Consider the following 11,700-nt stretch of genomic DNA (forward strand, 5'->3'; position numbering starts at 1 on the left):
TACTTTTGACTTTTCTCATCATTATGGGATCCCCATTTATTGAATTCTCCCATGGCTTCACAATGACTAAGACCGCCCTTGAAAATACCCACCAAATTAGTTCAGTATTGAGTCTTTTATAAACGTTGGGTGTTTTCTTATAGCAAAGCCACAAAGGGCTTTCTGCTCAGCCCACCGAGGGGACTTTATAAACGAAAGTTGAGCTCCAACGAACACGTGAATGCGTATTGTTCTCATATAAGTTTATTGTTAATTTTGTTGATCATAAAGGAGTGCAAAATGTAATAAACTGTCATCTATTTATGATAATTTTCGGGTTATTGTTCCATTACATTTGTTTAGTGTTCCCTTTTTTGTCAGTAGTTATATCTCACGATTATTTTGCTTCATCAACACTCAGAAACTAATCAAAACGGTTATTTCTAGTTTGCCAATGAAAACGAAATGTGTCCCTTTTGAAAGCTCTCGGATATAAGGTATCGTATTTTTGATTTAGTAGATTTTTGCGAAGTCCACATGACCCATGAGAATATGAAACTTAGAGAGTAGCTTATAGGGTGCAATAAAAACACTATTATTATTTTTGAGAAATGAAAATTAAAGAAAATATATTTATGCATACAATACAATAAACTAGAATTGTAATGCTACATATTCATCAATCACAATTTATAATACACGAATTACAGATGGTTAAATAAAACAATATGACTTGGAACGGTGTTGGTTGAATATTTTGATTCGTGTGCGCTTTCGCAGTTAGAAGACTTTTAATGGTAACGTCAATGTCTGTATATCCATCTGTTACGGTAGTAAAGATCTATGTACATCCGAGTGGCCCAAATGGTGTATCTGAGAAGTTAGAACACTAGAAACTGGGTTTCGATACCCGTGGTGGGCAAAGCACACATAGCCCATTGTGTCGCTTTGTGCTTAACTGCAAACAAACAAGCGATCTGTGCGGTATCTGTATATATTCCTAAATTAACTTTCAAACAGCACCTAGTTTGGCCTATGTATGTAACTTTACGGCCACTCACCACACGTGTATTTTTGTATGAGCCTTGAACGTTTTTTGTTGTACAAATATCGTATTAGATTCCATGGTAAATTTAAATTGATGTTAACTCTAAATCCCCGTTAATTAGAATACTATGTTAGCGGAAATTATTTTCTAAGTGAAAGATAAATATTCAGTACAATTATCTACCTTTTAAATAATGGTTCACAACGATTTGTTGTTTGGTTTGTGGCCTGATGTCTTCATTCCAGTAAATAACATTACAGTTATAATCACCCATATCGAAAGCTTGAACGTCTTTAATTATAAGGTCGCCTGTATACTTGTCCATTCTTATTTTGTTTCCTACAGATCCAATTGTGCCTGTTCGGCTTGTCCATTTGTAGCTAACAACATCGCTGAATAAATATTTTTGTTTGTAACCAGGTGGGATACATTTAACTTCAATATCTTTTCCTCGACGGATGTATGTGTACTTAGCTTTTACATGTATGCTTGGTAAAATAGCTCTTCCAAACACCGTAGTTTGGATTTCCGCAAGGAAGATAACTAAGGCAAATAAAATTTGCAATAATAAATCCATCATTCAGGAAATTTCTCTGTCTCTTTGATTTGCGTACGCTATGGGCTACTTTTCTCTAAAGGTTTATGTTGCTAAGATATGTTAATAATCTAAATAACTGTTGAAATTACACAATATATATTGTTGAAGAACTCTTAGTAACTATATTGTGATTGTTGCCCCAGTGGCACAGTGGTATGTCTGCGGACTTACACACTAAAACCGGGTTTCGATACCCGTGGTGGGCAGAGCACAGATAGCCCATTGAGTAGCTTTGTGCTTAATTCTAAACAAACAAACAATTGTGATTGTCAAAATAATATTCAGGTAACAATACTTATAAAGTTATATATTAGTATTAAGCCTGTTGTAATGAGTATTGTTTCGCAAAATTGAAAAGAAAGGTTCGATTAATAATAACAAATATCAAATTGGCACGTATAAATGAGAACTTTAGATACGTAAACAATAAGGAAATATATCGTCACGATTAATTATTCAATGGACTAATGAATTAATTATGAATATTTATCCTCGTCATTAAAATGTGTAATTTCAATTATGAAAAAATTAAACTTATAGGCCTTATCCCAAACAGTAAAGATGAGCTTGGCAATTGGCGAAAGTAATTTGATGCTGATAAAATAGCGAATCAAGTGCTATTGTTGCTGTGTTTCTTAAGAGCAGGGTTCCACAATTGATTCTTTGCGTCCTTTCCATTTTGAGGAATCGAACCTCGGATTTCAGTGTTGTTCTGTTCACTGAACATGGTATATAGCGAACCGATAATATGTTAGTTCTCTATGTTATTCACCATATATTTCTTTTCTGGGACCGGCATGGTCAGGTGGTTAAGGCACTCGACTCGTAAATCGACTTTGAATCCTCGTCGCACTAAACATGCTCGCCCTTTCAGCTGTGGGGGTGTTATAAAGACGGTCAATTTCACTATTCATTGGTAAAGAGAAGCGTTTTTTCATTATTATCATTCACTGATTTTAGCATCTTACATGTTATTTAATGCATCATTCCCTAGTTTGTGTTTACATTATTATTTTGGTCTGAATTACTTAATTTTCAGCCATTTTTACAAAAAAGTGTTCGTGCTATTTCTTGAGTGATCATGCCATAAGATGGACATACTTTTTAAGGAATTTCACATTTCTTGCAAACAGCTTTGGATCTTACTTCAATTTTATTATAATTAATCAATTTTCACCCCCTTTTTTGGCTTTTTTAATGAATATATGGCATATACTATGAAAAGGGAGTCAACTTTTCTGCAGTTAATATGGGTAGCTTGTTAATTGATATATTGACTAAACTACTTAAATGTACAAGCTTTTTAGAATGTTCATTGATAAAGTTGTATATCTGTATCCCACAGCTATTACTCATTTCCCAAATAAGAAAATTACTAAAATTAGACAAATTACCATTTTTCAGTTTATTAAATATGGATAAACTGGTGTATTTCTTATTTGAAACTGTACATACTCAGTGTTACAGCATTGAATAGATTTTTCTCTAAAATGAAAGAAAACATTATCTGACAAATTTCAATCTTTGTAGTTTAACAAATAAACTTGATAATGAATAGAAACTTCCAGTGTACATTATTGCACTTCTGTATTCACATCCTTACAGTAATTCTGAACAAATAGATTCAGAAACAACAAAACAGCTGAAGTGACAATAATTCTTTTAACATAAGAAATGATAAAGTTTGAAGCCTAACTATATTTGTTATTCCATAATGCCTATTTTTTATTCCATGACTGATGGGTTTAGATAACAGTTATTGCCTATAAGATACACAACTCTTGAATTTGATGCTTTCATTAATAGGTAGGTGTTTACTAGGGCCAAATTCAGTGCTATAATAATAATGGTAACTGATATGTATAATGGATATATTTTCCAGATAGAATAAAATCGAAGCTGACCTCATTGTACTTTGTGAAGACCATTGTCTGGGAAGTGAAGAAAGGAAGTTATTAGTTCAAAACTATTTCTGGACATTTCTGAACAAGTGATGGTGAGCTAAAATGTTTCCATTAGTCTACAGGTTGATTCTTCTCTTCCTCTCTTGAGAACTAAATTAGAGAGCTCCATCTTGAACAAAAATGAAAATAATCAACAGGTTGAATGTTATGTTCAAGACAGTAATTTTCAGATAGTTCTAATTACTGCATCCCTGCTAGTTATCAGTCCCTATACTAAAAACTACCAGTAGTAAGAACAATACTGTATTAAAACATAGATTGTCGAGTGAACCAAGGAGGCCTTCAGAGTAAATATAATAAATAACTATCAGTAATAACAACAATATTATATTAGAACATAGATTGTCGAGTGAACCAAGGAGGCCTTCAGAGTAAATATAATAAATAACTCTCAGTATTGACAACAATATCAGAATAAAATACAGATTGTCCAGTGATCTACAAAGGCCTACGGAGTAAATGGTATAAATAATTACTTCAATTAAAGATCAGTTTCCAAGTTGCAGGTTGTTGCACTTGAAGAGGCTGTGGTACAACTGCAGAAGCTTGCTACAGCTGATCAGTTCTTCCTCTCCTTCCACTTCCTCTGTATACAGCACTGGCAGGTATTTGAACATGTTTTAGGACTTCATCTTTCCACTCTCTTCCATTTGTAAGACACTATTCACAGGGTTGTGGAGAGTGCTGTGGCAGTTATCAGTTGCTTAGAGCATCTACCTTGCAGTCAGTAGCAGGCAGGATCCACATTGCTATCAGTTTCAAAGCTTAGTGATTGTACGTTATCACTGCCATTTGTTATATTATTTTGTGTTTTATTCGTTCTGATCTTGCATGTGTGATGTGGATACCATTTTTATAATGTCCAAAATACTATAGAAATTGAATTTTTTTTTTTTACAATTTGCATCTTTGTGATAATTAGAGACAAATGGTGTTACTTATCAAATGTAATGCTATAAGATATTTCCCAAACCTTTGTTTTCATTCACCGAGAGCATATTTGGTGTTAAAAGCCAAAAGACATAATATATTATAGCCAAATAGATAAAGGGTCGTTATTATATTTCTTATATATACAAGTTGTTGTTTTTCATGGGAGTTATAAATTAATATTTTCATTAGATTTATTTTAAATTTATTCATCTCTATAGATTGTAACATAAACTTGTAAACTATTTCTTATGATACAGAATCATTTTTGTTTTAAAGTTTGTTATAAAGATACAATAAAAACTGACTTGCCTGTTGAGAGTAATTGAATATAACAAAGATATCATAATGAAACCTTTGATTAATCAGCTTCTGATGTTCAGAAGATATATATGTTCAAAAAATCAATGAACAACAAAAATAAGAAACCACATAATATTGGTATCTTTAAAAGGTAGACCTTTCTTTGTTGTAGGAAAATTGGAAATTACTAAATTAAGTGTGAAGAAATGTGTAGTAACATTATAGTTATGAAAAGAAGACTATCATGATACACCAGAATTGTTTTGATTAGATACTGAAATAATTTGACATATGGGACTAATTTTATTTGTGTTTTATGATTACAAATAAACTATGGAACAACAATTTTTGGTATAAAAGAGTATGAAAAGGTATTTGAAACATTTAACTTAAAAGGGAAATTATTATGGGTGTTTATACAGCAAAATAATAATATGACATGAAAAGTGCTTAAAATATAAATGTTAATAAAAGGGACATAAAGGAATTCAAAAGTAATAAATATTGTTTTATGGATAATAAGTATTAAGAAATATCAGGGATAAAAAAAGTAACAAACTTGCACCGTAACTCGACAGCTAATTTTCCAAAATATGGTTTTTCATAAAGACATGCAAACAGATTAGTAAATGACAAGCAATAGTACCCATCTCCAGTTATGGGAAAAGTTAGTCTTATTTGCTTCTTCCTAATCCTAACCATAAATAATATTTGTTTTATCTTTCCTTGACTAACTGTATTCTTACAAGTTCACACCTGTCTGATTCTTATATCTTCAATTTTAATGATTCTGAATTCCTTTTCCTTGATTTCCACAATTGGGATTTATCTTGTTAGGTTTGTTATGGGAGAATGGGTTCAGATTATTTAGTATTGGTTTCACATTTTAGTTCTCAGTATTTTTGTCTTTACTTGATTCTTCTAACCATACTTTACCTCTCATCTCTGTGCCAAAGGCTGAGGTGCTGCACCATGCTCTTTAGAATTTTTGTAGGTGATTATCATTCCCTGTTTCTTTTCTCCAAAATTTTTGTTGTAGTTCTAATTAAATTTAATCAGAAGCTAAAATCAATCCTTCATTTTATCCTTAGTTTACACACTGTTGCAAACTGAAACGTCACCACTATACCTTGCTTTAGTCCCCAATTTCCTGTGTAAGAATTTCTAATTCACAACTTTCCTTTGTTACCTGTATATGATTCATTGAGGTTGTCAGTCACTACTAAATCCACTTGGGTCACACTTTTATGTACACAGGTGAGGTGGATAATTCTGTATTTTACCTGTAGTCTTTTACCCAAATTCTCTCTCTCTTCTCCTCCAACCACTCTCTTCTATCTGCAGTATATCGAAATTGTGGTGTTCATTAATATTTCTGAATTTTTCCTTGCTCACACTCAAGTTTCACTTGAGAGTGTTTCTTAAGCCCTTTCTGAGTTTTGCTCAGCCTTTTTCCATTTGCCTGTGAGTGACTAGTCACCAAAATCTACACTTGTTCAACTTATAGTTCATGAGAGATAATTTGATGATGGGGACCATGGCTTCACTAAAACCAACTAACTCTTTGATCACACACAGACATTTCCATCTTCTCCTCTGAACCTTGCATTCACAGAAGAATTACTCACTGAAATCTTGACGAAAATAGTTCATATGCCCCCTCCTCCAGCCCAGGATTTATAATGGTGGCTTGCCTCTCTGGCATCACCATCAATGTGCCACTATCTTTATCTAAGATGGATCTGTATCTGTTCACTGATGCTTCATCTCATCATATGAATGTACTCTAACTTCTGGTAGTCTGTTGGGCTTATTCATTGTTCTTACCCTTCCTCAGGGATTGTTTCGAAAAAAAATACAAGATAAATCTACCATTTTTTTCTTCTAGAATAACTGTAGATTGTTACATAAAATAAGTTATTTATCCTAAATAATCCCAGACTTGTAACAATTTAAATTTTGTCTTCATTTAGTTTTGTTGTTTTAATATTTTTTGAACTATGTAAGTATGCACCTATAAACACCTAGTAGACAAATGACTAAAACTGGAGTAAAATAAACAAACACTAAATTATGTAGCACATGCATTTTACATGCATAGATTCCTGAAAAATTGTTTCACTCATATTTTCTTTTCTATTCTAATAATATTCTGAGTTTCACATTGTACTCACTTTTGTAACAATAAATGAGAAATATAAAAGCAAGACTTTTAGTACTTACTTGTGGATCTTGTACTTTATTGTAGTAAGTCTGGATAAAAGTTAACACTTGTTAATACTTTGCTGAATTAAATTAGGAACACAAAATAATAACATGCAAACATTTTATAATATCGTGTAATTAATATTATTTAAGTGGCTCTCTGAGTATAAACTATAAGTATATAGAAATACATAAAGAGCTCACAACATGTGAACAAACTGGCAAGTGGTTACTTAGAGGAAAGGTGATTGTTATTAGTGGTCAGATAAGAGCCAGATGCTCAAAAAGTGCCACGAAAGAGTCAGTTGCAAGTCAAATTACTGTTGAGGATGGTAAACCTTTCCCTGGATCAACAGTGTTGGCCTTGGTATGCCGCATGCAGGTGATTTCCGTGTCATCTGCTGAACCAGAACATGGATTTTCCCAGATGGCAGTTATTAAGGATGATTGGTGGTCCAAACTAATAAATGATTCTCTTAATGACTTGATGACAATAAAATTAGCTAAAAATAAGACCTGTGATCTTGCAAGCATAGAATTACTGTGCAAGTCTGTAGAATCCTGGTGGAAGGACAGTAAAAAAAACAAAAACAACAGACAATTTGTGAGTCCACATGGAACTCACACGTAAAGACAACAGAGATACTGAGTCTACATCAGCTTATGTCTCAGTGCTGGATGACTAAATCTACCAGTTTAATTGATGTGTCATTTTAATGGATACAAGGCTTGTTGCCACTTGCTTTGAAATAATGTTTCAGTGCTATGAATAAAATGATTCTGTTTTATATAATAATTGTCTCTACTTGATTTCTTGTTTTCGGTAATGTCCGGTGAAAATTTTGAGGTGTCCTGCTGAAAATTTAGAATATTTCTACCCTTGGAGAATTAACTTAAAACGTTAGTATTTCTAAAAGGATATTAAATATCTTTATCAGCAAAATGTCAATCTGTAAACAGTGTGAACCAACCAAGTAAAGACATCTTGGTAGCTTAAGCGAGGTATAACAATATCAATTTAGGTGGGATATTGAATGAAGATTTAAAGGGATGCTGAGTACTTATCTGAGACAATACCTGATTTTGTCAGCAGAATGTTTTGTGGTATCTACTTTATGACTCCTTGATATCCTGAACTTTGAGTGAAGTATTTTAAATGGCAAAGTGTGGCTGCCAGACTTCATCCAAGAAAACATAACACACCAGTTTCTTGAGTAAGATTGAAAGTGTAATTGTGACTCCTTCCTGAGATGAATAATCTATTATTTGTTGCAGTTCTGACTGGATTTCTTTCTTGAACAAATTTGCATGAACAGTATCTGGCATTCTGCTGTATAAGGGAAACATCCAGATCAAGAATTTGAGGTTGAAATTTTCTGCACATACAGGGAAGCAAAGAGCTTTTGGCCCTATAGGTGAATATTGTCTTGACTAAGCTGAAAATGTTTACCAAATCAGACAAGGGATGAAGATAAATATTTATATGATGAATAATGATCATCCAAAGGCATGGATCTGTAAAGTAAAAAATATTTCTTATTTCCAAGAGATTCTGTGGATAAGAAATAAAATTTTATTTGGATTTAGAAATACTATGTAATTTACTACTATACGTGAACTAGAGTAACATTACCTTCTTTAGAACATCATAACTCCATGATGTGAAGAAGGTGATGTTAACTAGTTGTGTTTACCCTAGTTTACAACTGCTAAATTATGGATGGCTACCATACATAACTCTCGAGAGCAGCTTTACACAAAATTGGGAACAAAAACATTTCCTCATGAACCTCCAGTAGACTAACAATGAAGTCTCATCAGAGGATGAAGTATAGAAGTACTACTTACTAAATAAGCATGACATGTACAGACGTCACAAACGTTCATATGTGAGAAAGAAAAGCAAGTATCATCTGTGGATCAAGCATTGTGAAAAGGAACATCAAAAGTAAACTTCATGAACAGTGTCAAAGATCTCTGCTACATATTCTATTCCTGAAACTAAATTTGTAAATACTAAAAAACAAAATGCAGAGACTCAGCTGTTGTTATGAGTAACACATCTGTGTGTTTTATAATAGTTACACAAACTGTAAATTTGCATTTGTTTATATTTCAAAAATAAATGCAAGGATCCTAACATACTTTCAATCTACTGCCCACTTCCTTTGAGAAGCTGTCTCTGTAAAATCTTAGGATGGCTAATACTAGTCTTGTTTGTTTCTTTGAATCAAACAACCTCTAACCCACCCAATGTGGATTTTGATGACAGAGCTTCACTGTGGACCACCTGATTCGACTTGAAACTTCAATCAAGGAAGCCTTTTTCAAGACACATCTTGTTTCTGTTGTTGTTGTTCTTTTACCTTAAGAAAGCTTGTGATATCACGTGGAGATATAGCACTTTGTGAGACTTCCACTCATATAGGTTTTGTGGCTATTTGAAACACATTACGTTTCCAATACCTAATCACCCATTGATAAAAAAATGGAAATATAACTTTTTTCCAAAACTCAGTCTAATTACCTACTGATAAATAAAATAGAAATAGTAGAAATATAATACTTTATTTTATAGCTAATCACTTGTGATTTATTAATCAACTATAACAAATAACACATTTGTGTCGTATTATATTAATCTACTGATATCAATCGTGTATATTTAAATTTTAATATTCACAAGAATTCAAAATCAGCAATAAACACAATTTCATTTTCAACAACAGTTCGTTTGTTTGTAGTTAAGCACAAAGTGTTAAAGGGCTGTCAATGTCCTTCCCACCACGGGTATTTGAATCTGCTTTCTAGCATTGTAAATCCGCAGATATAACGCCTTGCCCCAAGAAAATTTTAGCAAAAGCAAATGAATAAGTTAAAGAAAAATCTTTATTCTCGATCACGTGTATTTTTTTTATAGCAAAGACCCTTCAGGTTATCTGCTGTGTCCTCTGAAGGGAGTTAGTCTTCTACAATTTCAACTAATAACACAATTTATCTCCATCTTATATCGTTTGGGCAGTTAACCAAAACTGGAAAGAATAATGACTGTAATCAGTGAAAGCTTGCAGAGCTCAATGTTTTACTGTCTTAAAGTTTCTTCCATGAAATTATTTTATAAGATGAATTTAATACCTTGTTTGTATCAAATTATAATTATATAATGTAGACAGTACTATAGAAAAGTGTCAAAAATTAGATTTCAGGCTACTTTTAAAAAATAATGGTTTGGTTTGAATTTTGCACAAAGCTACACGAGGGCTATCTGTGCAAGCCGTCCCTAATTTAGCAGTGTAAGACTAGAGGGAAGGCAGCTAGTCTTCAACACCCATCGTCAACTGTTGGGCTACTCTTTTACCAACGAATAGTGAGATTGATCCTCACATTATAACATCCCTACCGCTGAAAAGGCGAGCATGTTTGGCGTAACGAGGATACGAACCCGCGACTCTCAGATAACGATTCGAGTGCCTTAATCACCTGGCCAATAATAATGGAAGGTAAATCACAGGTGAAACATTAAAAGTTTATTCACCTGCATATTTAGTATAACAGAAACTCAGTGGAAGTGCTTGAGTTTAGCACAGTTAATATTTTCTATGTCTACCATTTGCACTAATAATTGCAGACAGTCTGTAAGGCATTTCTGCAACAAGTTTAATCAAACTGTCCTTTGGGACTTTACTCCAAATCCTCTCATACACTCCATAAATTTTCTTCAGAATTAACTTTTGATTTGTCAAGTTTTTGATCTATAAAATTCCAGATTTGTTCAACTGGGCTGAGATCAGAGCTCTTTGGGGACCATCACTCCAACAGTTTCTTTCTTAGCTAAGTAATTTTTGCTTAGGTTGGATGAGTGTTTGAAATCATTAACTTCTTGACAGTACAATCCAGTAATATGCAAACCACTGGGTATACTTTGACAGATCAGTATCTGATGGTAGTTGCACTGGTCCATTGTTTCAGCTATTTTACAAATATCTTTTGTCACCTCAGCACAAAAACACCACCAAACCATCACACTGGTTCCCCCCCATACATCATGGTAGATGCTCTATATTGAGGTAAATATATTTCACTTTTTTTTCTTCTGCTGGATGTATAACCTATGTTATGAACCAAATATTGCAGACTTTAACTCAACTGTCCATAACACCCCTTTCCAATCATCAACAGTACAGCAAATTTCAGTATCTTGACAATACTTGAAAGACGAGGTCAAGGTTTTCTTAACTGCTACATGACCAAATACTCCATTCTCATTGAGTTTCCTTGATACTGTAGATCTGGTCACTTTTCTGTTATTTGGTACATGGTCGTTTATCTCATAGTTTGAGATCAACAAAAGTCTTCCTTCTGCTTCAAAGACTGCATAAACAAAGATATTAAAAAACATCAGTATCATTTAATTTAGGTGTTCTACTTTTCCTTTCCTATTTTCAAATTTACACATCTCAGTCTCTTGATCTATGGTGTACTTGACAGTGTTTGGGAAGCATTTCAAGTCAGCAACAATTTGTCAGAGTCCAACAAACATCTCGTAAAACTTTTACATAATTTCTCTGCTCCACTAACTATGTTCTGTGCTTTTTTGGAAAGTGTAATATTGTTGTGTATGCTGGTGGGTGTGGCAAGAGGTGTCTGATTTTCTATCTGATAGCTCTGTAACT

At 33.2% G+C, this 11,700-nt stretch overlaps 1 long non-coding RNA gene across 1 annotated transcript; it reads left to right on the forward strand.

Annotated features, from left to right (window-relative positions):
- Positions 1 to 2,224: 2,224 nt before the first annotated feature.
- LOC143242713 (uncharacterized) lies at positions 2,225 to 7,029 on the forward strand. The gene is made up of 2 exons (XR_013023163.1): positions 2,225 to 2,541; positions 3,508 to 7,029. It is a non-coding gene; the product is annotated as an uncharacterized LOC143242713 (long non-coding RNA).
- The last annotated feature ends 4,671 nt before the right edge of the window (positions 7,030 to 11,700 follow it).

This window comes from Tachypleus tridentatus, unplaced genomic scaffold, assembly GCF_004210375.1.
Source record: "Tachypleus tridentatus isolate NWPU-2018 unplaced genomic scaffold, ASM421037v1 Hic_cluster_2, whole genome shotgun sequence".
NCBI classification, from domain to species: domain Eukaryota; kingdom Metazoa; phylum Arthropoda; class Merostomata; order Xiphosura; family Limulidae; genus Tachypleus; species Tachypleus tridentatus.